This window comes from Oncorhynchus mykiss, chromosome 11, assembly GCF_057628025.1.
Source record: "Oncorhynchus mykiss isolate SJ-2025 chromosome 11, ASM5762802v1, whole genome shotgun sequence".
Classification (NCBI taxonomy): Eukaryota; Metazoa; Chordata; class Actinopteri; order Salmoniformes; family Salmonidae; genus Oncorhynchus; species Oncorhynchus mykiss.
The window spans coordinates 26,681,009-26,703,458 of NC_143032.1; the positions used below are offsets into that span (position 1 = coordinate 26,681,009).

Consider the following 22,450-nt stretch of genomic DNA (forward strand, 5'->3'; position numbering starts at 1 on the left):
AGTCTGTGTCACGCCCTGATCTGTTTCACCTGTTCCTGTGATTGTCTCCACGCCCATCCAGGTGTTGCTGATTTTCCCCAGTGTATTTATCCCTGTGTTTTCTGTTTCTCTGTGCCAGTTCGTCTTTCATGTTTAAGTCAAGTCAAACAGCGTGTTGTCCCGGTACTCCTTTTGCTATTCTCCTTTTTCTAGTCCTCCCGGATTTGACCCTTGACTGTTCTCTGGACTTTGTACCCGCCTGCCTGACCATTCTGCCTGCCTGCCTGCCTGACCATTCTGCCTGCCTGACCATTCTGCCTGCTTTGACCACGAGCCTGTCTGCCACTCTGTACCTCCTGGACTCTGATCTGGTTTTGACCTTTTGCCTGTCCTTGACCATTGTCTTGCCTACCTCTTTGGATTAATAAACATTTTAAGACTCCAACCATCTGCCTCCTGTGTCTCCATCTGGGTCTCGCCTTGTGTCATGATAGTCTGACTTTAATTCCAGTTGGTCTACAAATGTATAATTGATATGCTGGATTCACGTCTTCATATCAACCAAAACAAACGTTAAAGAATAGGGTTAAATTAAACTTAATTTAAAGTGCATTTAAAGTTTGATTCAATTTAGTCCTATTCTTTAACTTCGAATACGACAACATTTTTGGTTGAGATAGAGACGCGAATCCAACATATTAATGCGTAGACAAACTGGAATTGAAGTCAGAAGTCAGTGGCACAGATGGAACTATCCAAGCAGAAGATACATCTCTTTCAAATGTTGATATTTGGTTGCATTGACAACCAAACACAAGATAATATAACTTTTGAAGTAGCCTTAATATTAGAATATTTATTGTATCTTACAAAGTAACGTAACATTAAATGTATATTTACATGTTGGTCATTTAGTAGATGCTCGTATCCAGAGCGACTTACAAGGGCAATTAGAGTTAAGTGCCTTGCTCAAGGGCACATTGGCAGTTTTTTCACCTAGTCGGCTAACGCGTCCATGGCCACATTTTGAGGTTACTGTGACTGTACATTTCTTCCTATGTAATAATATAAAGCGTGCATGTTCAAGATAGCATGCGTAGGTTGTTGTTCGAGATCTTCACAATTGCTGTAATAATCTGCACAGAATCTCGAACGGCATTGATCAATTGCTCCGTGTACTTTTCATGTAATCTCAACTGCAATCCGGTTTGGTTCTGCCATTAGATGAAGCACAGTCATAACGCATTCATCTGACATTGTATTCCCATTTGAACTTTGCTGTGCTTTTAAATGGTTGAAAGCACAGTGATGTAAACCAATAATCAGACATTGTTTTTCCTTTGGAATTTGGTTGTGATTTTTGAATAGTGAAAGCATAGTGGGAAATTTAGCAAACTTTTGGCTGTCTTTTTGAGTGGGTGAATATAGGTTGCAATCTCATTTATCAACGTCTCAACCAAATATTACCCAATTATCCACGTTAAAATTATATGGTGTGACCAGTGGGTAGAATTGTTCCAATTTAATTTCAGCAAGCCATGACACCAACCTATACAGACACATTCTTTATCCATTTTGCTGGTCTCTCGTGTCTATTAAATAGAACACAACATTGTATTTGCAACTTTGTGTAGAAAACCAATGGATTTGGCTCATGATAAAAATAATTTGTGTGGTCATCTTTGAAATTTAATCCAGTCCTCCATGAAAGCAAATGTAAATGCCTGGAGTTTTCTAAACGGCATTGGCACTTGGATTGGAACTTAGATGACATAAAAAATAGAGCTATTTGGCCGTGCACCACTGTGGTGGGTGTGGCGCTGAAATACGGATGCATAAGCACAGAATAACCCCAAACCTACACTCTTTGATTGTCCTGGGGCCTTCCAGGGTGTGTCAACTTTATGCTCTATCACTTCCCCAAAGTCAATGAATTGAAGGTTAGCCACCTCTGTGTTTTGATTGTTTGAAGATGCGTTTGCCATATTTATCTTGGCATTGTGTTTACTTTCATCAGAAGTCAGTAGTGGAATACTGAACTTATCAATCAGTAGTTTTTTTTTTAAAGATACAGCATCTGGAATGGTAGAGATGCCATGTTATTCTAGAACAGCTGTAACATATTCCTCATAGCAGCACACTGAAGCATGGTTGTTACTATTCCCCTAATTATAATCGTAACAATTAGACAGGGTTTATCGAGGCAGAAAATTAAGATTCACAGCCTACCGGTGCGACCTCATCTCAAGTTTGAATATATATATTGAATTGCACCGAATATGTGTTCGGTGCAATTCAATTATCTCTCTTTTGTGCCTTCCAGGGATAAAAGGAGGGCAGAATTAAACAAAATCATGCAGTCTGCAGCTGTTCAAATGAGGTCAATAAAATAAACAGTGTGGCAGAAAAAGTGATTAGCAGTAAAACTAATAGAATGTGGAATATTTTATGTATTTAGAAAACAAGTTGTTTTATTTCTGCTTCCATCTTTTGGCTCTCTATTTGGCATGGCTGGCAATACTGTATATACAGTGGTACTAGTATCTTAGGAAGCTACAGGGAGTAAATTGGTAAACACCCTTATCTGTCAGTTATGTGATGTTTGTTTGATCATAAGTTGCATCAGTGGCGTCGTCTAATCTACATTTCATTTTCTCTCTTTGAAAACTGAACGAAGAAACTGAAATGATCTTGGAGAAAACAGAATATTTATTAACGAGGCACCACCCTATGACCGTTATTTTTCTTCCCACTTCCCAGAACTGCAGCCATCTTCCAAGAACCTCTGATGTTATCCAGACCCAGCCACTCTCCAGTCCAATCAATGATAGCCTCCTCTCTCCTCCCTTATCTCCTTCAGGCCGTTCTCTAAGAAAACACAGAAGAGCTCCATAGACTGAAGAACAGTTCAGTGTGATTGTGGGGACTGTTGTGCTGTGCCATTGTGAGGGCTTTTTTTTCCCGACGCCAAAAATAGGAAGAGGAGGTACGCTAGCCTAGTCATATGGGATACTGGATCCCCTCTGCTATGAATGCAATATTCAGAATTGATTTTGCATAATTCATTGATTCTGTTATTTCGGAGAGTGATCCTCAAAGTGTAATGAGAGGACCCCCTTAATTTGACAGGCCTGTGAAGACAGTAGTGTGAAACCAACTGCTTTTCGTTTGGGACTCTCTCTCTCTCTTTGTGGGATGCGTTGATATCAGGATGATAATGAGGACTCTCTCTTTTCAAAATAATGGATTCGTTAATAACCAGTCTGGGGGTCTGGGAGGACTAGTTCAAAGGCCTTTATGATCTAAGAGCGAGCGTAGCAGCTTGTTGCCGAGGTTTCCAAACGAGAGATACTGGTGATTTATTTAGGTCACCGTGGATAAAACACCATGTTGTTGTTACTGGACAAAATAATTTCAGTAGTTTGGGAAATACAGCAGAGAGAGAGAGAGAAAACAACACAAACTACTTTGAAAGTAAGTTCTGACTGGTGAAATGTCGACAACACTCAAATGTTGCCTGGTGTCGTAATTAAGCCATTCAACATATTTATGGCCGCTGGGATCTGCTCCATGTATATTTATCAGACACAACAGCCTCTTTCGTGTGTGTGTCTGTGCCAGTGGGATTGAGCCAAGCACTGATGGTCATAGTTGTTGTTTGTTTGTTGTTGCAGCAGTAGGTGTGATACATAAAACATTAGTGTAATGGCGTTTCTGTATAGAATTCAGGACTACTTTCTCTCTTGTGCAGTGCCAACTAAGTTGTGAAAATGATATGTGTGTGTGTGTGGGGGGGGGGGGGGGGGAGGGGTCAATACATTGTTCAAGAAGATGTTATGACACCGATTAGGAATTTGGATAGACTGTGAAAGTCTAACCACATTTTGAAAATAAACAACATGGAAGACACCAGACATTTTTTCCCTCATTACTGTAGTCATCAGTCACCTGCAAGGTCTCTTCCCAGCAATTTATCCACCTAAATATCTAGGCCATACTGTGCAAATCATGTGTTAGCAGACCAAATAAAATATTCACCTCATCCAACATTCAATCATGCAGTTCCTTAATACAACAGACACAGTAGACGGAGACCAAATTGCTTGACTATTAGCCAACATCCAGCTGTATCGTGCCTTTCCAGGTCTGTTCAGAATGAATTTGTTGTGGCCAAATAAGTGGGGAGAAATGGGAGTGGTAGTATGGATGCTGGGGTCCCCAGGTGGGTCACCTCTCAGGCAACATCCCAGACTTAGGCTTGCGTCCCAAATGGAACCCTATTCCCTACATAGTGCACTACTTTTGACCAGGACCCATAGGGTAGTGTCCCTCAAAAGTAGAGCATCATGCAGAGAAAAGGGTTCCATTTAGGATGCAGTCTTAGACAGCTGCACCTCAGCTTCAAACAGCTGGAGAGAGAAAGACTATTAGCAGGCAATTTAACCCCCATCCCTCCATCCTCCCTCCTTCAGACACCTTCACGCTTTCCTGATGAACTGCTTTTGTCACCTATAAGTTCTATGTACTGCACATCAGTGTACCTGCACTCTGATAGGCACGTGCAACCTGGCTATAATGCATGGAATGTATGTACCGTGTGGAATATGGAACTTCACCCATGTTAGTCAGGTGAAGTGGTGATGTCATAGAGACTGATTGTGATTAAGAGCAGGTCTAATCCACCTCTCTACTTGGGTGAATACCAAAAGAATGTTGATACGTACACTACTGGTATAAAGTTTTAGAACACCTACTCATTCAAGGGTTTTTCTTTATTTTTTACTATTTTCTACATTGCAGAATAATAGTGAAGACATCAAAACAATGAAATAATGCATATGGAATCATGTATTAACCAAAAAAGTTTTAAACAAATGAAAATATATTTGATATTTGAGATTCTTCAAATAGCCACCCTTTGCCTTGACGACAGCTTTGCACACTCTAGGCATTCTCTCAACCAGCTTCATGACGTAGTCACCTGAAATGCGTTTCAATTAACAGGTGTGCCTTGTTAAAAGTTAATTTGTGTAATTTCTTTCCTTCTTAAAGCGTTTGAGCCAATCAGTTGTGTTGTGACAAGGTAGGGGTGGTATACAGAAAATAGCCCTATTTGGTAAAAGACCAAGTCCATATTATGGCAAGAACAGGTCAAATAAGCAAAGAGAAATGACAGTCCATCATTACTTAAAGACATGAAGGTCAGTCAATACGGAACATTTCAAGAACTTTGAAAGTTTCTTCAAGTGCAGTCGCAAAAACCATCAAGCGCTATGATGAAACTGGCTCTCATGAGGACCGCCACAGGAATGGAAGACCCAGAGTTGCCTATGCTGCAGAGGAGAAGTTCATTAGAGTTAACAGCCTCAGAAATTGCAGCCAAAATAAATGCTTCACAGAGCTCAAGTAACAGACACATCTCAACATCAACTGTTCAGAGGAGACTCTGTGAATCAGGCCTTCATGGTCGAATTCCTGCAAAGAAACCACCACTGAAGGACACCAATAAGAAGAAGATACTTTTTTGAGCCAAGAAACACGAGCAATGGACATTAGACCGGTGGAAATTTGTCCAAATTGGAGATTTTTGGTTCCAACTGATCTTCGCATATGTATTTCCCACTGTAAAGCATGGAGGAGGTGTGTGGGTTCTTTGCTGGTAACTCTGTCTGTGATTTATTTACAATTAAAGGCTAACTTAACCACATATGGAAATATGTGTTATTTCATAGTTGTTATGTCTTCACTATTATTCCACAATATAGAAATAGTAAAAATAAAGAAAAACCCTTGAATGAGTAGGTGTTCTAAAACTTTTGACCAGTAGTGTATATTTAGAGAAATCTTTTTTTCTCCACACTCCTGTCTAGAATAGAGCCTGGAAAGAGTACAATACTGCATCCTACAATGTCTGCATTTAATGTAACAAAAATAAACAAGCCAACAGAGAGAAATAGGAGGAACAATATTCACTGGTATCACAGGAGGCTGCTGAGGGGAGAATGGCTCATAATAATGGCCGGAAAGGCGCAACTGGAATGGCATCAAACACCTGGAAACCACTTGATTGATGTACAGTGTTTGATACCATTCCACTGATTCCGGTCCAGTCACTCCAGCCTTTTCCCCCCAATTATGTTGCAACCAACCTCATGTGACGGGTATATAAGCCATCATTCAGTCCGGCTAGAATTGAATGTCAGGACAATCACTGACATTCCTCCATGCCAGTCTCATTGTCAGTGAATTGTTAAGCCCAGGGAATGAGTGCTGGGAAAAATGTTCTTTATTAAAATGCTGATCCATGTGTATACACGGAAAATAAAGACGAAAGTCCCGGCGAGACGTTTGGCACAGAATCTGAATGAAAACAGAAAACACGGAGCCTTTCTTGGCTAGTCATTTCCCTTGGTAGTGATGTGGATACATGTCCAAGTCAGCTAGATGAATGGTTATAGGGGAGATGAACTAAGAAATGCAGTTCCTGTTCCTCTAGTTGTGTAGAATAATCCTAGCGCTGCATCTATCATGCCTCCCATTGAAATGAACAGATTGACTCCCACACAAGCAGCACGAAGAGGATAGATAAAGCATTGCTTCTCCTTGCCGTGACAGTTATTTATTGACCGTGGCTAAGGAGGGAGGGAGTGGATGGAGTAGGAAATGTATAAAACCATGGGATTAGTAAGGTAAAGACCATGGCTTACAGCAAACCCTGCTGCCACAGGCACAAGGACCTGTTGAGACATGTATGTGGTATTCACTTGCTCTTATCTGCAACCGTGGACATAATGACGTGAATTTGTAATTGATCTACAATGTGATACTGGTGAATGTGTCATTAAACATTATCTGTGTTTAGAATAAGGGGTCAGAACATTTTATTTTTGTTCAAATGTATTTTTGTTACCATTTCTAAATGCACTTTTCCTTCTTTCCCTCCATTGTCCTTATCCAGCTGGAGAGTGATAAAACTGTTTAGGTTTTTGTTGAGGATGCCACTCAGCTTCTGACCTTAAACTGTTCATTCCCTTTCTCTCTCCCTGGGTTTGTAAAATGGAGAACTGCTGGGCTGAATTGAATCTGCCCTTAGTAATTCTGTCAAACAGCAGGAGTTTCTCAGGGGAAAGAAAATTCCCCTAGCTGACAATGGAGGAGGAGTGATCTGCCCTGAAACAGCCTTTTCAATCTCAACTTCAGCTAGCTAAGGCTTGTAAAGCCGATATGTGATGACTCCATAGTCGGCGTTACGGATTGGCTATTGGAAAATGCTCCCATATATTTTTTGACGAACCTGGTCTTGTCAATACTTTCTTCGCTCATCCGTATATTTATATGTACATATTCTCATTCGCCGTTTTAGATTTGTGTGTAGTAGGTTGTTGTTGGGGAATTGTTAGACTACTTGTTAGATATTACTGCACTGTCGGAACTAGAAGCACAAGCATTTCGCAACACTCGCATTAACATCTGCTTACCATGTGTATGTGACCAATAAAATTTGATTAGATTTGATTCGTTCTCGATTTGGGGAAAATGTGTATCTTGTAAATCGTAATCGCCAGTTGCAGGTGATTCTCCTAAAAAACTTTTTTTTTTTTAAATCCATGGTTCCTCGGCATCTTAGCTGCCGCACATCTAGCATTTCCCAACATCTTTGCAGGGACTTTCTATGCGAAGATGCCAGGCCACATGTAGCAGATGACACCGCATCACACAGTGCCACCAAAACAAAGATCTACACACATGCAAGAGGCATTTCCTCGCTCGATACAAAACATGGATTTAATAACTTTCCAAATGTTCTCTGTTTTTTGTAGAACCACCTGCAAATGGACAAATACATTTATAAGATACACTTTTTCCCGAATCAAGAATGAAGAAAGTATCGCCAAGACCAGGTCAGTTGAAAAGTATTTGACATCGTTTTCCGTTAGTCAAGCCGTAACGTCGACTATGGAGTCATCACATATCGACGTTACAAGCCGGAAATAGGGTGCCATTTGGAACACAAGAGTCTTCACTGCCGCATAATATTTGATGCAATAACATTGATCACAATGAGAAACAAGATCACAATGCAATAATTGTATACACTCTTAGAAAAAAAGGGTCCCATAATGGTTCTTCGGCTGTCCCCATAGAAGAACCCTTTTTGGTTCCATGTAGAACCCTTGTCGGTTCCATGTAGAACCCTCTGTGGAAAGGGTCTGGAACCCAAATGGGTTATCCTTTGGGGACAGTCAAATAGCTCCTTTTTTGGGGAGTGTATGAGGATCTATGTAGAAGAGCCCTTAGGACTCTTACAACTTCTAACGACTCATGTGCGGCTTGTAAGCTTTGTAGGGCAAAACAGATTACTAGTGCACGTTCGTGAGAGTCTCAGCTTATCATGGTGGGTCATAACCATTCGGACTTTACTAATCTTTTCGTGAGAAGAACAGTTTTCGGGTCTACCCTTGTCTCACAAACACTGTTCTAGTTCAGCCCCCATCAATCGCACAGGCCTGTGGTCGGCATCAGTGGAAGCAGAACAAACTAGATTCAGCCGCGGGACGATTGTTTCTTGAGTGGATGGCCGAGGGGCCGGAACATAATGACCAATAATTTGTAGACTTCAACGAAGCCCAAAACAGATATGTTTGACTAAAAAAACATAATCATTTCAAACCAATTGTTGTTTCAAAATTCAAAAGGCACTCGCACATCTGAGCAATCTCTTTGCAGGTGCATGGCAACAGTACAACTCTGTTTAGAAAAGAAACGGACAGAAATACTCTATTACAGGGGGACAGCTTCCATCCTGAGCCATTAAAAAGAGGACTTCGGAGAAGCCAATGTTTTAGACTGCGCAGTATAAGCCACTCCACAGAGGATTATCTAGAAAAAGCAGCGGAGATGCGCATGAGGTTTCTAAGAAGAGGCTATTCGCCACTATGTGTGGATGACGCACTTAATTTGGCACTGGGAAAAACACGAGATGAACTGTTACAAAAAAGACCCGCTAAAGAACACTCCGTAATGTTCACAACCACATATACTTTGAATTTGTGAAAAGTGGGAGGTGTGGTCAAGAAACACTGGCATATTTGACCATCGGACCCAGCTTTGCCGGCTGAATTTAAAAATCCACCACTTATTGTGTATAGGACAGGTCGCAATTTACGCAATATTTTGGTTCATTCCAACTGCCAGCCACAAAAGAAAATCAGCCAGGATCTTTTACACCCTCTGCCAAATGGTAACTATAAATGCAGAGGATGCGCACAGTGCAACAATATGATGAAGTGTGAATATTTCTGCCACCCACACACAGGAAAACGGTTCCAAATAAATGACATTATTACGTGTTCTACCACCCATGTTATTTACATTATTAAATGTCCATGTGGGCTCTGCTATGTGGGTAAAACCTCCCGCTCTCTCAAACAGAGAATTAGTGAACATAAAAGTTAAATCAGGAGAAACGACAGGGATTATCCAGTCGCAGTACATTTTAATGACCTAAAGCAGGACATTTCTACCTTTTAGATTTTGTGGCAGTGTCCTCATTGTGGTTTTATGGACGTGTTGAAAGCGTCTTATTTATACACTTTTGTAGTGTTTGTGAGATGCATGTTATATTTGGTAGCACTTATTTGTTTTTCCTTTGCCTCCAACCCCTTTCCATGCGTGGAACGGATGTGGGTGGGGCTAGGTCTACATAAGGTTGCTAATTTTAAAAAATTCACAAAAACTCTGACGAAGGCCGCGAGGCCGATACGTAAACGTATTAAATATCAGTGATACTACCAAGAGCAGTGTGCGGTATCCTTTTTCCTTCATCAGAAATTGTTGTTTCAGAATACGTATTTTAATCTGTAAATAATTGTGGGAGAGTGGAATCAAATTAAGTTTATTGGTTGCGTACACAGATTTGCAGATGTTATCGCAAGTGCAGCGAAATGCTTGTGTATCTAGCTCTAAACAGTGCAGTAATAATATAATAGAGGTGCCCCTATTTAGTGAATTATTGTAGCCATGTGATTGTGAGCTGATTGGTGCTGTCATGACGTTGGCCTGGGGGGTAGGTTTATGACAGTCATAAATATCTCTTCCCCCCTTTTTCTTCTCTCTACCCTACTGAGGTTACATTTGCAAAACCCTTGGGTAACATAGAGATTCGGGGAACATCAGAAGGTGGGGGGGAAATTAACTGCTGGTGTCAGTTCGGTTGTCATCTGAGACATTCTCATCAATGATAAGATGACATAAACTCTACAGTGGAAAGTCTACACATCAGAGTTATCGGATTCACATGGAATTGTTGTTCAATTTAAATGTTTGAATATGAAATAATTTGTGATGGGATGAAATGTGATTTTAGCTTCTAAAATGTGAGATTTGGGTTTTCATAAGATAGGGCTGCTCAATCAGTGGCCCGCCCCTGTGAAGGGACATGGGCTATAAAACTTTTCAAACACACCCTCCTCTCCCTTCCTATATAAGCCCTTGACGACAATATAACTTCCTGTTTTGAGGATGTAGGACGACGGTCCTATGTCAGAATGGTTCAGATAATAACTACAGAACAAAGCCAACATCAGCGTGAGCTTTGGTTGCGAATTGTATGAACCTTGAACTCTTATTCACTACAGAAGTGATACCTCCTAGCCGTTGAGTTAGCAACAGCAGATGCAACGAGGGTTAGGAAGGAACAGACAGAGTATCCAGTCTATCACCCAACAACGTTACTACAACGTATCTAGTTGACAACCAGAGACATTCTTCAAAGGACTCGGTTGGGCAACATGGCCTTCCATCTACCACCAACCTACCGAAGCGTAGCTCAGAGTAAATATTTATTGCATTTTCCTTTTTCAAATGGGCGGTAATTTAGAATGCATAAGATACTGTATTTACAATAGCACAGCTTCACCTTTGTTCCTGTCTTACCGCTCCTTCACTCAAACCAGCCCCTTTTCCTTTGTGTAACAAGCTGTCATATCTGTTCCGCCCGCTAGGGCCGTTTTCCTTTATGATGTAATTTGTAATCAAGTTATGATTTAATTATGTGTATGTGTAATTCTGTGTGATTAGTTAGGTATTTAGTAAATAAATAATTCAACCCAATTTTGCATTGCTGATTCAAATTGTTAGCCAGGGTTCGTGCAGATTTACAACTTTCAGATGAGACTGAAGCAAGATGACGATTGATATTGATGTAAAATATTACTAGGTCTTTAAGAGTTTATTCGGAAGATAACAGCTCTATAAATATTATTTTGTGGTGCCCGACTCTCTAGTTAATTACATTTACATGATTAGCTCAATCAGGTGATATTAATTACGGAGAAATTATTTTATAGAATAGCATGTCATATCACTTAATCCGGCATAGCCAAAGACACGACAGTCCGTTTGAATGAATTGTTTGTGTGTTCTGATTGGTTGCAGGTGTGACTGGATAATGAACCACCACCTGCTTGTTACACGATTGTCTAAATATAATGTTAATACAGTACATTAGCGTCCCTTGTTATTGTTGGACTTTTAATAACCCTTAGAGTCTGGGCTGGGTTTCTTCTAAGCTGACATATGGAATTGTTTTAAGATTGCCATACATTTAGCTATTTGATTTTGAAGTGTACTGCCTTACTGCGATTAGCCCATAGAAACGCATTGAATAACAGTGTGCGTCTGGACACGACCACATCTGTGTCTGGTCCTGCACAGAGAGAAGTTATTGTGTTTCTGAATGAATTTCGTCTAGACAGACATGAGTATTTCCTGCAACTCAGCTCTCTGGAGCCTTGCCACGTGCACACATGCATCTCTATAAAAACGTTGAGTCAATGAAGGAAATCCTAACAGGCTCTCAAATTGATTTGATTCGCTCTTGTAAAAAGACGGTTCATATGGTATGATCTTTCTCAGAGAATATTCATAGCCAACCTGGTCTCAAAGCTTTTCATTTTACTCTGTTACTAAATCTGAAACACCCTAGTATGATAAGTTACGTATCGTATCGTATGTATTCATTTGTGGATGTCCATCACTCATTTCATATGATATGTTACAAATTACAATTCATATTATATGTTACTAATTTGCAAATGTTCAATATGTTTAGAATTTGCTAAACGTGCAAAAATGTATGATATGTTACGAATTCTAACTAGGTGGCTAATGTTAGCTAGCTCACTAACATTAGCTAGGCTAGTGGTCAGGGGTTAAGGTTAGGCTTAAGTTTAGGAGGTTAAAGTGTTAAGATTAGGTTTAGGGGAAGGGTTGGCTAAAAGGGTTAAGGTTTGGGTTAGGGGAAGGGTTAGCTAACATGCTAAGTATTTGCAAAGTAGCTAAAAAGTAGCAATTAATTGAAAAGTTGCTAATTAGCTCAAATGATAAAGTTGTCTGTGATGCGATTCGAATTCAAAACCTTTGAGTTGCTAGACGTTTGCGTTATATTGCCACCTATCCACCCCAACCAACCTCCCTCCTTTCGTTTTCTCCGTAAGTAACCATCTGTCTTATATTAACATACCAAAATTAACATATAAAACTAAATAAAGAGTCACAGATTTACATACAGAATAATATGAAGTGCTCTGTGACCAGGTTTTAACTTCTCAGATTTACGTACAGAGTGATGCGAACTGCACTTAGACCAGGTTGCAACAGCTCTTCTTCTGCAGAGTGTAATAGTTCACAGACTGTTTATTTGATCCTCATGCTTATGTGTAGTGTACATAAGATAATGGTTGATGAGTAGCCTCATAGGTCCAAGTTTATATAATGCTCAATGGATGGGTTAAGAGTAGTTTGAAATGGCACAGTTCCATTATAAACTCACAGCTTATCACCCGGTCTCTGTGAGACCTGTCCCATATTTGGGATTGTTATAAATACACTGCACATAGACAATGGGAAATAGTTTGCTTCAACAGTGCATACTTGACTATTTGAATGTTAAAAATGTGTGCTCTTATATGAGGTTGTACTTGTATCACACAAACATAATGTTAAAGCTGACGTCAAATGTCTGGGTGTAGTCCAACACAGTTTGGTCACCACTGCTGTGCCCAAGTAAAACGTAATGAGAGCTGTAGTTCAAGGTTTATTAATGTCTTTATTGTCACAGAAGACATTTTCAATGTATTTTATTTTACAACTGTAATCTAAAGATGTAACACTAAACTCACGGCCGGTAAAATCTTATAGATAAATACTGTAGCTAGATGAGTCGAGGATCATACCATACATGGAGATTTCACTGTATTTTGGCCTAATGCCCACTTATTTCACGCAGACGAGAGAGAGAGAGAGAGAGAGAGAGAGAGAGAGAGAGAGAGAGAGAGAGAGAGAGAGAGAGAGAGAGAGAGAGAGAGAGAGAGAGAGAGAGAGAGAGAGAGAGAGAGAGAGAGAGAGAGAGAGAGAGAGAGAGAGAGAGAGAGAGAGAGAGAGAGAGAGAGAGAGAGAGAGAGAGAGAGAGAGAGAGAGAGAGAGAGAGAGAGAGAGAGAGAGAGAGAGAGAGAGAGAGAGAGAGAGAGAGAGAGATTCTAACTGGCTATACTTACACTTTTTAACATCATCCTTGGCTCTGGCATCTTCCACAATTTTTGGAGCCAAGAAATAATCATCCCAATCCACTAAAGTGGAGACAAATTTGACCCCAATAACTACCGTGGGATATGCGTCAACAGCAACCTTGGGGAAATCCTCTGCATTATCATTAACAGCAGACTTGTACATTTCCTCAGTGAAAGCAATGTACTGAGCAAATGTCAAATGGGCTTTTTACCAAATTACCGTACGACAGACCATGTATTCACCCTGCACACACTAATTGACAAACAAACAAACCAAAACAAAGGCAAAGTCTTCTCATGCTTTGTTGATTTAAAAAAAACTTTAGACTCAATTTGGCATGAGGGTCTGCTAAACAAATTGACGGAAGGTGGTGTTGGGGGAAAAACATACAACATTATAACATCAATGTACACAAACAGCAAGCTTGCGGTTAAAATTGGCAAAAAAAAATATATATATATATTTTCACATGGCCGTGGGATGAGACAGAGATGCAGCTTAAGCCCCACTCTCTTCAACATAGAAATCAACGAATTGCCTAGGGCACGAGATCAGCACCCGGCCTAACCCTACTAGAATCTGAAGTCAAATGTCTACTGTTTGCTGATGATCTGGTGCTTCTGTCCCCAACCAAGTAGGGCCTACAGCACTTAGATCTTCTGCACAGATTCTGTCAGACCTGGGCCATGACAGTACATTTCAGTAAGACAAAATAATGGTGTTCCAAATACAAATTCCATCTAGACACTGTTGCCCTAGAGCACACAAAAAACGATACATACCTCGGCCTAAACATCAGCTCCACAGGTAACTTCCACAAAGCTGTGAATGAGCTGAGAGATAAGGCAAGAGGGGCCTTCTATGCCATCAAAAGGAACATAAAATTTGACATACCAATTAGGATCTGGCTAAAAATACTTTAATCGGTTATAGAACGCATAGAACAAACAAGAATTTACAAAATGGGACAAACACCAAATTGAGAATCTGCATGCAGAATTATGCAAAAATATATCCCATGTACAGTGCCTTGCGAAAGTATTCGGCCCCCTTGAACTTTGCGACCTTTTTCCACATTTCAGGCTTCAAACATAAAGATATACAACTATATTTTTTTGTGAAGAATCAACAACAAGTGGGACACAATCATGAAGTGGAACGACATTTATTGGATATTTCAAACTTTTTTAACAAATCAAAAACTGAAAAATTGGGCATGCAAAATTATTCAGCCTCTTTACTTTCAGTGCAGCAAACTCTCTCCAGAAGTTCAGTGAGGATCTCTGAATGATCCAATGTTGACCTAAATGACTAATGATGATAAATACAATCCACCTGTGTGTAAGCAAGTCTCCGTATAAATGCACCTGCACTGTGATCGTCTCAGAGGTCCGTTAAAAGCGCAGAGAGCATCATGAAGAACAAGGAACACACCAGGCAGGTCCGAGATACTGTTGTGAAGAAGTTTTAAGCCGGATTTGGATACAAAAAGATTTCCCAAGCTTTAAACATCCCAAGGAGCACTGTGCAAGCGATAATATTGAAATGGAAGGAGTATCAGACCACTGCAAATCTACCAAGACCTGGCCGTCCCTTTAAAGTTTGCCACAAGCCACCGGGGAGACACACCAAACATGTGGAAGAAGGTGCTCTGGTCAGATGAAACCAAAATTGAACTTTTTGGCAACAATGCAAAACGTTATGTTTGGCGTAAAAGCAACACAGCTGAACACACCATCCCCACTGTCAAACATGGTGGTGGCAGCATCATGGTTTGGGCCTGCTTTTCTTCAGCAGGGACAGGGAAGATGGTTAAAATTGATGGGAAGATGGATGGAGCCAAATACAGGACCATTCTGGAAGAATGATGGAGTCTGCAAAAGACCTGAGACTGGGACAGAGATTTGTCTTCCAACAAGACAATGATCCAAAACATAAAGCAAAATCTACAATGGAATGGTTCAAAAATAAACATATCCAGGTGTTAGAATGGCCAAGTCAAAGTCCAGACCTGAATCCAATCGAGAATCTGTGGAAAGAACTGAAAACTGCTGTTCACAAATGCTCTCCATCCAACCTCACTGAGCTCGAGCTGTTTTGCAAGGAGGAATGGGAAAAAATGTCAGTCTCTCGATGTGCAAAACGGATAGAGACATACCCCAAGCGACTTACAGCTAGCTGTAATCGCAGCAAAAGGTGGCGCTACAAAGTATTAACTTAAGGGGGCTGAATAATTTTGCACGCCCAATTTTTCAGTTTTTGATTTGTTAAAAAAGTTTGAAATATCCAATAAATGTCGTTCCACTTCATGATTGTGTCCCACTTGTTGTTGATTCTTCACAAAAAAATACAGTTTTATATCTTTATGTTTGAAGCCTGAAATGTGGCAAAAGGTCGCAAAGTTCAAGGGGGCCGAATACTTTCGCAAGGCACTGTACATTGTAAAACATCAAATAATGCATGCAGAGCAGAATTAGGCCAATACCCACTAATTATCTAAATCTAGTTTAGGAGACGTTAAATTCTACAACCACCTAAAAGGAAGCAATTCCCAAACCTTCCATAACGAAACCATCACCTACAGAGAGATGAACCTGGAGAAGAGACCCCTAAGCAAGCTGTTCCTGGGGCTCTGTTCACAAACACAAACAGACCCCACAGAGCCCCAGGAGAGCAACAAAATTAGACCCAACCAAATCATGAGAGAACAACAAAAGACAGAGCAAACTAGAATGCTATTTGGCCCTAAACTTAAGGAAAGCTTTGACTATGTACAGACTCGGTGAGCATAGCCTTGCTATTTAGAAAGGCCACCGTAGGCAGATCTGGCTCTCAAGAGAAGACAGACTATGTGCACACTGCCCACAAAATGAGATGGAAACTGAGCTGCACTTCCTAATCTCCTGCCAAATGTATGTCCATATAGAGACACATATTTCCCTCAGATTACACAGATACACTAAGATCTCGAAAACAAACCCAATTTTGATAAACTCCCATATATGTTGTGTGAAATACCACAGTGTGGCATCACTACAGCAAGATTTGTGACCTGTTTCCACAAGAAAAGGGCAACCAGTGATGAACAAACACCATTGTATATACCAATATTTTTATTATTTTGGAACTTTTGTGAGTGTAATGTCTACTGTTCGTTTTTATTGTTTGTTTCACTTTTGTTTATTATCTAGTTCACTTGCTTTGGCAATGTTAACATGTTTCCCATGTCAATAAAGCCCTTAAATTGAATTGAAATTGAGAGAGAGCGTAACGCCCTGACCTTAGAGAGCTTTGTATGTCTCTATTTTGGTTTGGTCAGGGTGTGATTTGGGTGGGCATTCTATGTTCATTTTTCTATGTTTTGTAGTTCTTTGTTTTGGCCGGGTATGGTTCTCAATCAGGGACAGCTGTCTATCGTTGTCTCTGATTGGGAACCATACTTAGGCAGCCCTTTTTCCCACCAGTCTTGGTGGGAAGTTGACTTTGTTTAGGGCACATAGCCTTTAGCTTCACTGTTTGTTTTGTAGTGTTTATTGTTTTGTTCGGCGTCTTTTCATTCTAATAAAGAAAATGTACGCTCACCATGCTGCACCTTTGGTCCAGTTCTTTCAACGGCCGTGACAGAGAGAGAGATTCCATATGTTTAGCACTCTACGCTCAGATTCTGGATATAATGTACATTGCACAACTCTGGAGGGATTGAAAGTTACATAAAATTGCCTCTAGGGCAAACACTGTCTGAAAAGTATTTTTTTCCCCCCCAGCATTGAATAGCAGAGAAACCTTGGAAAGACCACGTTTTATTCCTGCTTCTTAAATGGAGATAAAGGGCTGTTATCCACCACTATTCCCATTCTCTGATTGAATAGACTGAACACTCTAATCTGTATTAATGTTTATCTTTTGAGTATATCTGACTGTAAACTAACTGAAGTTATTAACTGATGATATTGAAGTGACAACATTTTAGACCGTAGTTTATGCTTTCAATGAACACATACATTTTTTCCCAATCATGTGTCCCTTCTGGTACATGTCTAAGTCTTAATTCAGCCAGTCAGTCAGCCAGTAAACCAGTCAGCCAGTCAGTTAGTGGGAAGGAGGGGAATACACTTAATCTTGTACTAGAGTCAAGAGGGACAGTTTACACACAGTTACTCTTTAGGAGATCGAGGAGTATTGGCTACAGTGTGGTGTTGTGTTTTATAGCCCCCTTCTCCTCAGTTACAACTACCTCAACCAGATCTAGCCATCATTAAGTAGAGCTATCTCTGCTATGTGGTCCCAAGTGTTAATGGCGTCTTGTCTAGTGGAAATACTGTACATGTTTTTCAAATGTGACGCTCTGGTGTTGGATCATGAACTGTTTTTTCCTCAGTGTGTTGTTCAAATATGTTTTTCGCACGCTTGATTTCGTAATGTGCATTTTGGAGAATTCCACATTAACCCATATTTAGAAAAATCACAAGTGACCTACTTTCTACTATGCATAATCCATATTAAAATATTTGGCACATACATGCATATTAGAACAACAAAACATGAAATGTTAATGTGAGTGGGAGTATACTATAGTACTGTATATTCTCTATGATATTCTTACGAATACACTGTGATGTTGGTCAGGTCCAATATGTTTTGTCAGACCAAACATCATTAACGATGAAAGCAGAATCGTCAGTGTTTGTCGTATCATCTTAGCGGTGAGATTGTGTTTGTTATCAAACGTTATGCCTGAGCTCGTTAACGTAATTAGCTTTTGTGATGATCCACTCCGAGCGGTATCTCTGATACCTCTTCATCAGAGCTATTGACCCACAATGATCACAGAACTGGAGCAATCTGTACTAACAACACATCCCCAAGTGTTTTCTTCAAGATGTTGATGATAAATGTTGCTGCTAACACAATACATTCATCCACTCTTTCCCTCATGTCAATGTGTATTACAACCAATGTTTTCTATTTTATTATATTTATGTCATGTATTATGTGTTATGTATTTTAAATTTGTGTTTTGCAATTATTAGTAATGTAAATTCTGCATTTATTTTAGTTTTATCTGTGGGCAAGAGTAAATAAACTCAAACTCAATTGAAACACCTGCATTGTGCGTTTTGTTTTTATAAGGGAGAAAAAAAGGAAAGCCAATCGGATGACATGGGTCAGTGAGAGGACTTCATATTCATGAAAGGAAAGGACATATTTCTTTGCTCCATTAAAACTAAAGGCTTGGAACCAGATGCTCTACTAAAATAGCATAAGTCTCCATTTTCCTTCAGAGAAGGAATATGTCCTCTAATCATCGTACAGCACTCCTGAATCCAGACATATGGTGCTTTCATTGCTCCGCTGGTGCCAGCGTCCTGTGTCTAGTGATGATTTCATTGTTGTGCTTCTTCCTCTCTCTCACTCTCACTCTGTCTCTGTCTCTCTCTCTGCTTCCTCCTCTCTCTCTCTCTATGCCTGCGCCTCTCTCTCCCTCTCTGTCTCTCTCTCTGCCTCCGCTTCTCCCTCTCTCTCTCTCTCTCTCCGCTTCTCTCTCTCTCTCTCTCTCTCTCTCTCTCTCTCTCCTTTCAAAGAGAGCGTGAGACTTTAAATTTGAATAATTAGCGTCTGTGATAAATGACAGTGACTCGTCCCAAAGGGACAAGACTGGAAATCTTACTTAAAGAAGACAAGCTTCACACACACACACACACACTGTCCGCTAAATTAGCTATTTTATACCCTCAGTGAGAGTCAACAGGCAGTTTGGGATTTCAACATTAGTCTGCTTAGTCTTAGGAAAATACTGTATAATCACAGTATAAGACAGCTGTTCGCAAATGAAGATATCATGTCTAATTAAAACACTCTACATGCAGTCGTTCCGGTACTAGTAGGAGCAGAGGAGTTTATTTTCTTAGGTATTAGGAATTACTATTGCAAATATGTTGATAGTAATGTATGTTTAAGTGTTAAGGAACTGTTCTGTACTTTACAAAATACTGTCTTTCAATTACGTATGACAGCCACTTGACTCCCAACGTACTGAAGTGATACGGACGCAGAAAATATATACAAGTTAGTGGAGAGGAAGGCAGGAGTACAACATGTATGTGAGTGTGTGAGGGATTTTACAGATATATTAACAGGAATAAACCCAGGGAATGAGAGGTTAAATCCATATCATTGTTTCACTTAAATCACATCCCAGTGATGATCAGCCAGAGACAAGATGGAGAGGGAGTTAACTGTCATGGTTACGGGAAGAAATCCCAACTGTTTCCAAGAGTTAAACTTATTGATTTTAATTAGAATTCTGCCAGTATTTCTTCTTTTACTGTTTATTTGTCAGTATTCTTGTTCAAGGCTGGTCTAGCCTTGTTCAGTTGGCCGCTATATGTAGCACAGCATACATCTCTTCTGCAGAGATATTGCAAAACACCCTCTAAGATGTTTCTCTTAGCTAACTGTCTGGGTCAGTGTGGAAGTATTTCTGTATTCCTGTTTACTGTTGAAGGAAATGTGTTCAGCTTGTCAGTAGGCATCACATATACCACATAGAGCTTCTGCAGAGATATTTCAAAAGCCCCTGCCATATGGTCCTTGACTCATAGCACCTACCTATAGGTGTCTGGGTGAGTGTGGATGGGCAAAGACATTCAAACCACGTCCAAAGATTATGCAATGACTCATTGTTTCAGCGTGTTCTTTTTTTCCAGCCTCTGATTAAACCAGTTGACATTTTCTCTTGGCCCCTAAGTATTGACCAGCTAATTCCATTCATTCATACTTTGAAGTGAGGTGAGAGGATCTCCATAGAAGCTGCACATCAGAAGACCTTTTCTTTTCAATCACGCTCATTAGCAATCCACCCAGTGGCTCTGATGCGGAGGAGAAGTAACACAGTGTTTGTTACTGTAGGTAGAAGCAGACTTTGGTTTAAATAGTATTTGTTTTCTTCCAAATACTCTGAGTGCTTTATTGAGCATGCCTGGAGTACCCAGTTGGGTGTGGTTTGGGGTTTGCATTTTTTTTGTTGTTGATATTCCCACTTCTCCCATTGCGCCAGACAATCCCAATAAAGTTCAAATAAGGTACTTAAAAGAAAACAAATACTACTTGAACCCAGGGTCTGACTAGAAATGGGAGTAGCAACCAGTGGTGTAGGATAAACCCAAGTAAACATTATGGAAATGACACGGGAACTTGTCCTCCACCTGTGTGACATCAGGGCGGGTCTGGAGTCTTCAGGTGAAGTAATGTGAGGTGAACCAAAGTGTTAGTTAGGTGTTAGAGCTGGGTGGAGGCTCCCAGTTCATTCACAATGTTGTGTCAGTCATCGATGTAATGCACGTTGGAGTGATAGATGTGTGTGTGTCACGAGTGGTTCTCTGTAGAAAAGGGCCTACTTTGTTTTACTGTGAACCAGACTGGTATTTTCTCACATTGTTCCACTTGTAAAGGCTGCAAGCTAATTTAAGAGGTCCATTCAGAAGTGAGAATTATGCAGGATTTCAGGTGTCTGTCAGGTAGTTGCTCCAGGGACTGTCATGATTACTATAATCATTTTGTGACCTATTCTAGAGGAGGGGACAGTATGTAGCGTACATTTAACCAGTCACTAACATTAGTCAATCGCGTGCTTCCTCCGATGATTCACTTCTAGAAAACCTGAGGCTGAAAGGCTGGGGGAAATTGCAGCATTACTACTACAGCTCTGTGGTCCAGTGTCTCTCAAGTTTAGTGAGGTATAAGGGGTGGTATGATGGCACTCTAGTAATAACAACCCAACTGCCCCTTTACCCACAACATTAGAATACTGGTGGACAATACACAACTATTGACGAGGCTAGGGCTAGTTCTGAGGTAAAATAAATATATTAACATAGCTACAAAAGAGGCTCAGACTAGTGCTATGGTGTCTGTACCCAGCATTAGAAGGTAAAAACACACAAAGAAGGAAAGTGCCATGCACCTGACTGGGGAAGAACACAGCTGTAGAAGGGCTGTTACTAGTGCCTTGGCACCTGTACCCAGCATTAGAATGGTGAGGTAAAACCCCACAGCTATAGAGGAGGCTAGTGCCTTGGCACATGACAGATGAATATGCTCATGCATGCGGACAGGTGGCTGCAACACAGATAGGACCAGGGAGGGATGCTGGCACTTCCTCAAGTGAAGGGACCCACCACTGGGACATCTCTCCATGCTGAGAGAGAGAGAGAGAGAGAGAGAGAGCGATAGAGCCCTGTCAGAAAGACAAAAATAATGATGTTACAAAAAAGGTCCAGTTGCCAGGACCACAAACACAAAATTCATCTAGACACTGTTGCCCTAGAGCACACAAAAAACTATACATACCTCGGCCTAACCATCAGCGTCACAGGTGACTTCCACAAAGCTGTGAACGAGCTGAGAGACAAAGCAAGAAGGGCCTTCTATGCCATCAAAAGGAACAGAAAAGTCAACATACCAATTAGGATCTGGCAAAAATGACTTTAATCAGTTATTGCCCTTTATGGTTGTCTGCTCAACAAACAAGAATTCATAAAATGGGACAAACACCAAATTGAGACTGCATGCATAATTCTGCAAAAATATCCCCAGTCTTCAATGTAAAACACCAAATAATGCATGCAGAGCAGAATTAGGCCAATACCCGCTAATTATCAAAATCCAGAAAAGAGCAGTTAAATTCTACAACCACCTAAAAGGAAGCGATTCGCAAACCTTCCATAACAAAGACATCACCTACAGAGAGATGAACCTGGAGAAGAGTCCCCTAAGCAAGCTGGTCCTGGGGCCATCAAACACAAACAGACCCCACAGAGCCCCAGGACAGCAACACAATTAGACCCAACCAAATAATGAAAAAACAAAAAGATAATTACTTGACACATTGGAAAAAATTAAC

At 40.4% G+C, this 22,450-nt stretch overlaps 1 long non-coding RNA gene across 2 annotated transcripts in view; it reads right to left on the reverse strand.

The window, feature by feature from the left end:
- Positions 1 to 22,450, reverse strand: part of LOC149979534 (uncharacterized) — a 56,649-nt gene that overhangs the window by 28,418 nt on the left and 5,781 nt on the right. The window contains exon 3 of one of the 2 annotated variants that reach the window (XR_016484433.1): positions 21,897 to 21,948. The exons of the other annotated variant lie outside the window; for it this stretch is intronic. This is a non-coding gene — a long non-coding RNA (uncharacterized LOC149979534). Of the gene's footprint in view, positions 1 to 21,896; positions 21,949 to 22,450 lie in introns of those variants that run through there. 2 annotated transcript variants of the gene reach the window in all.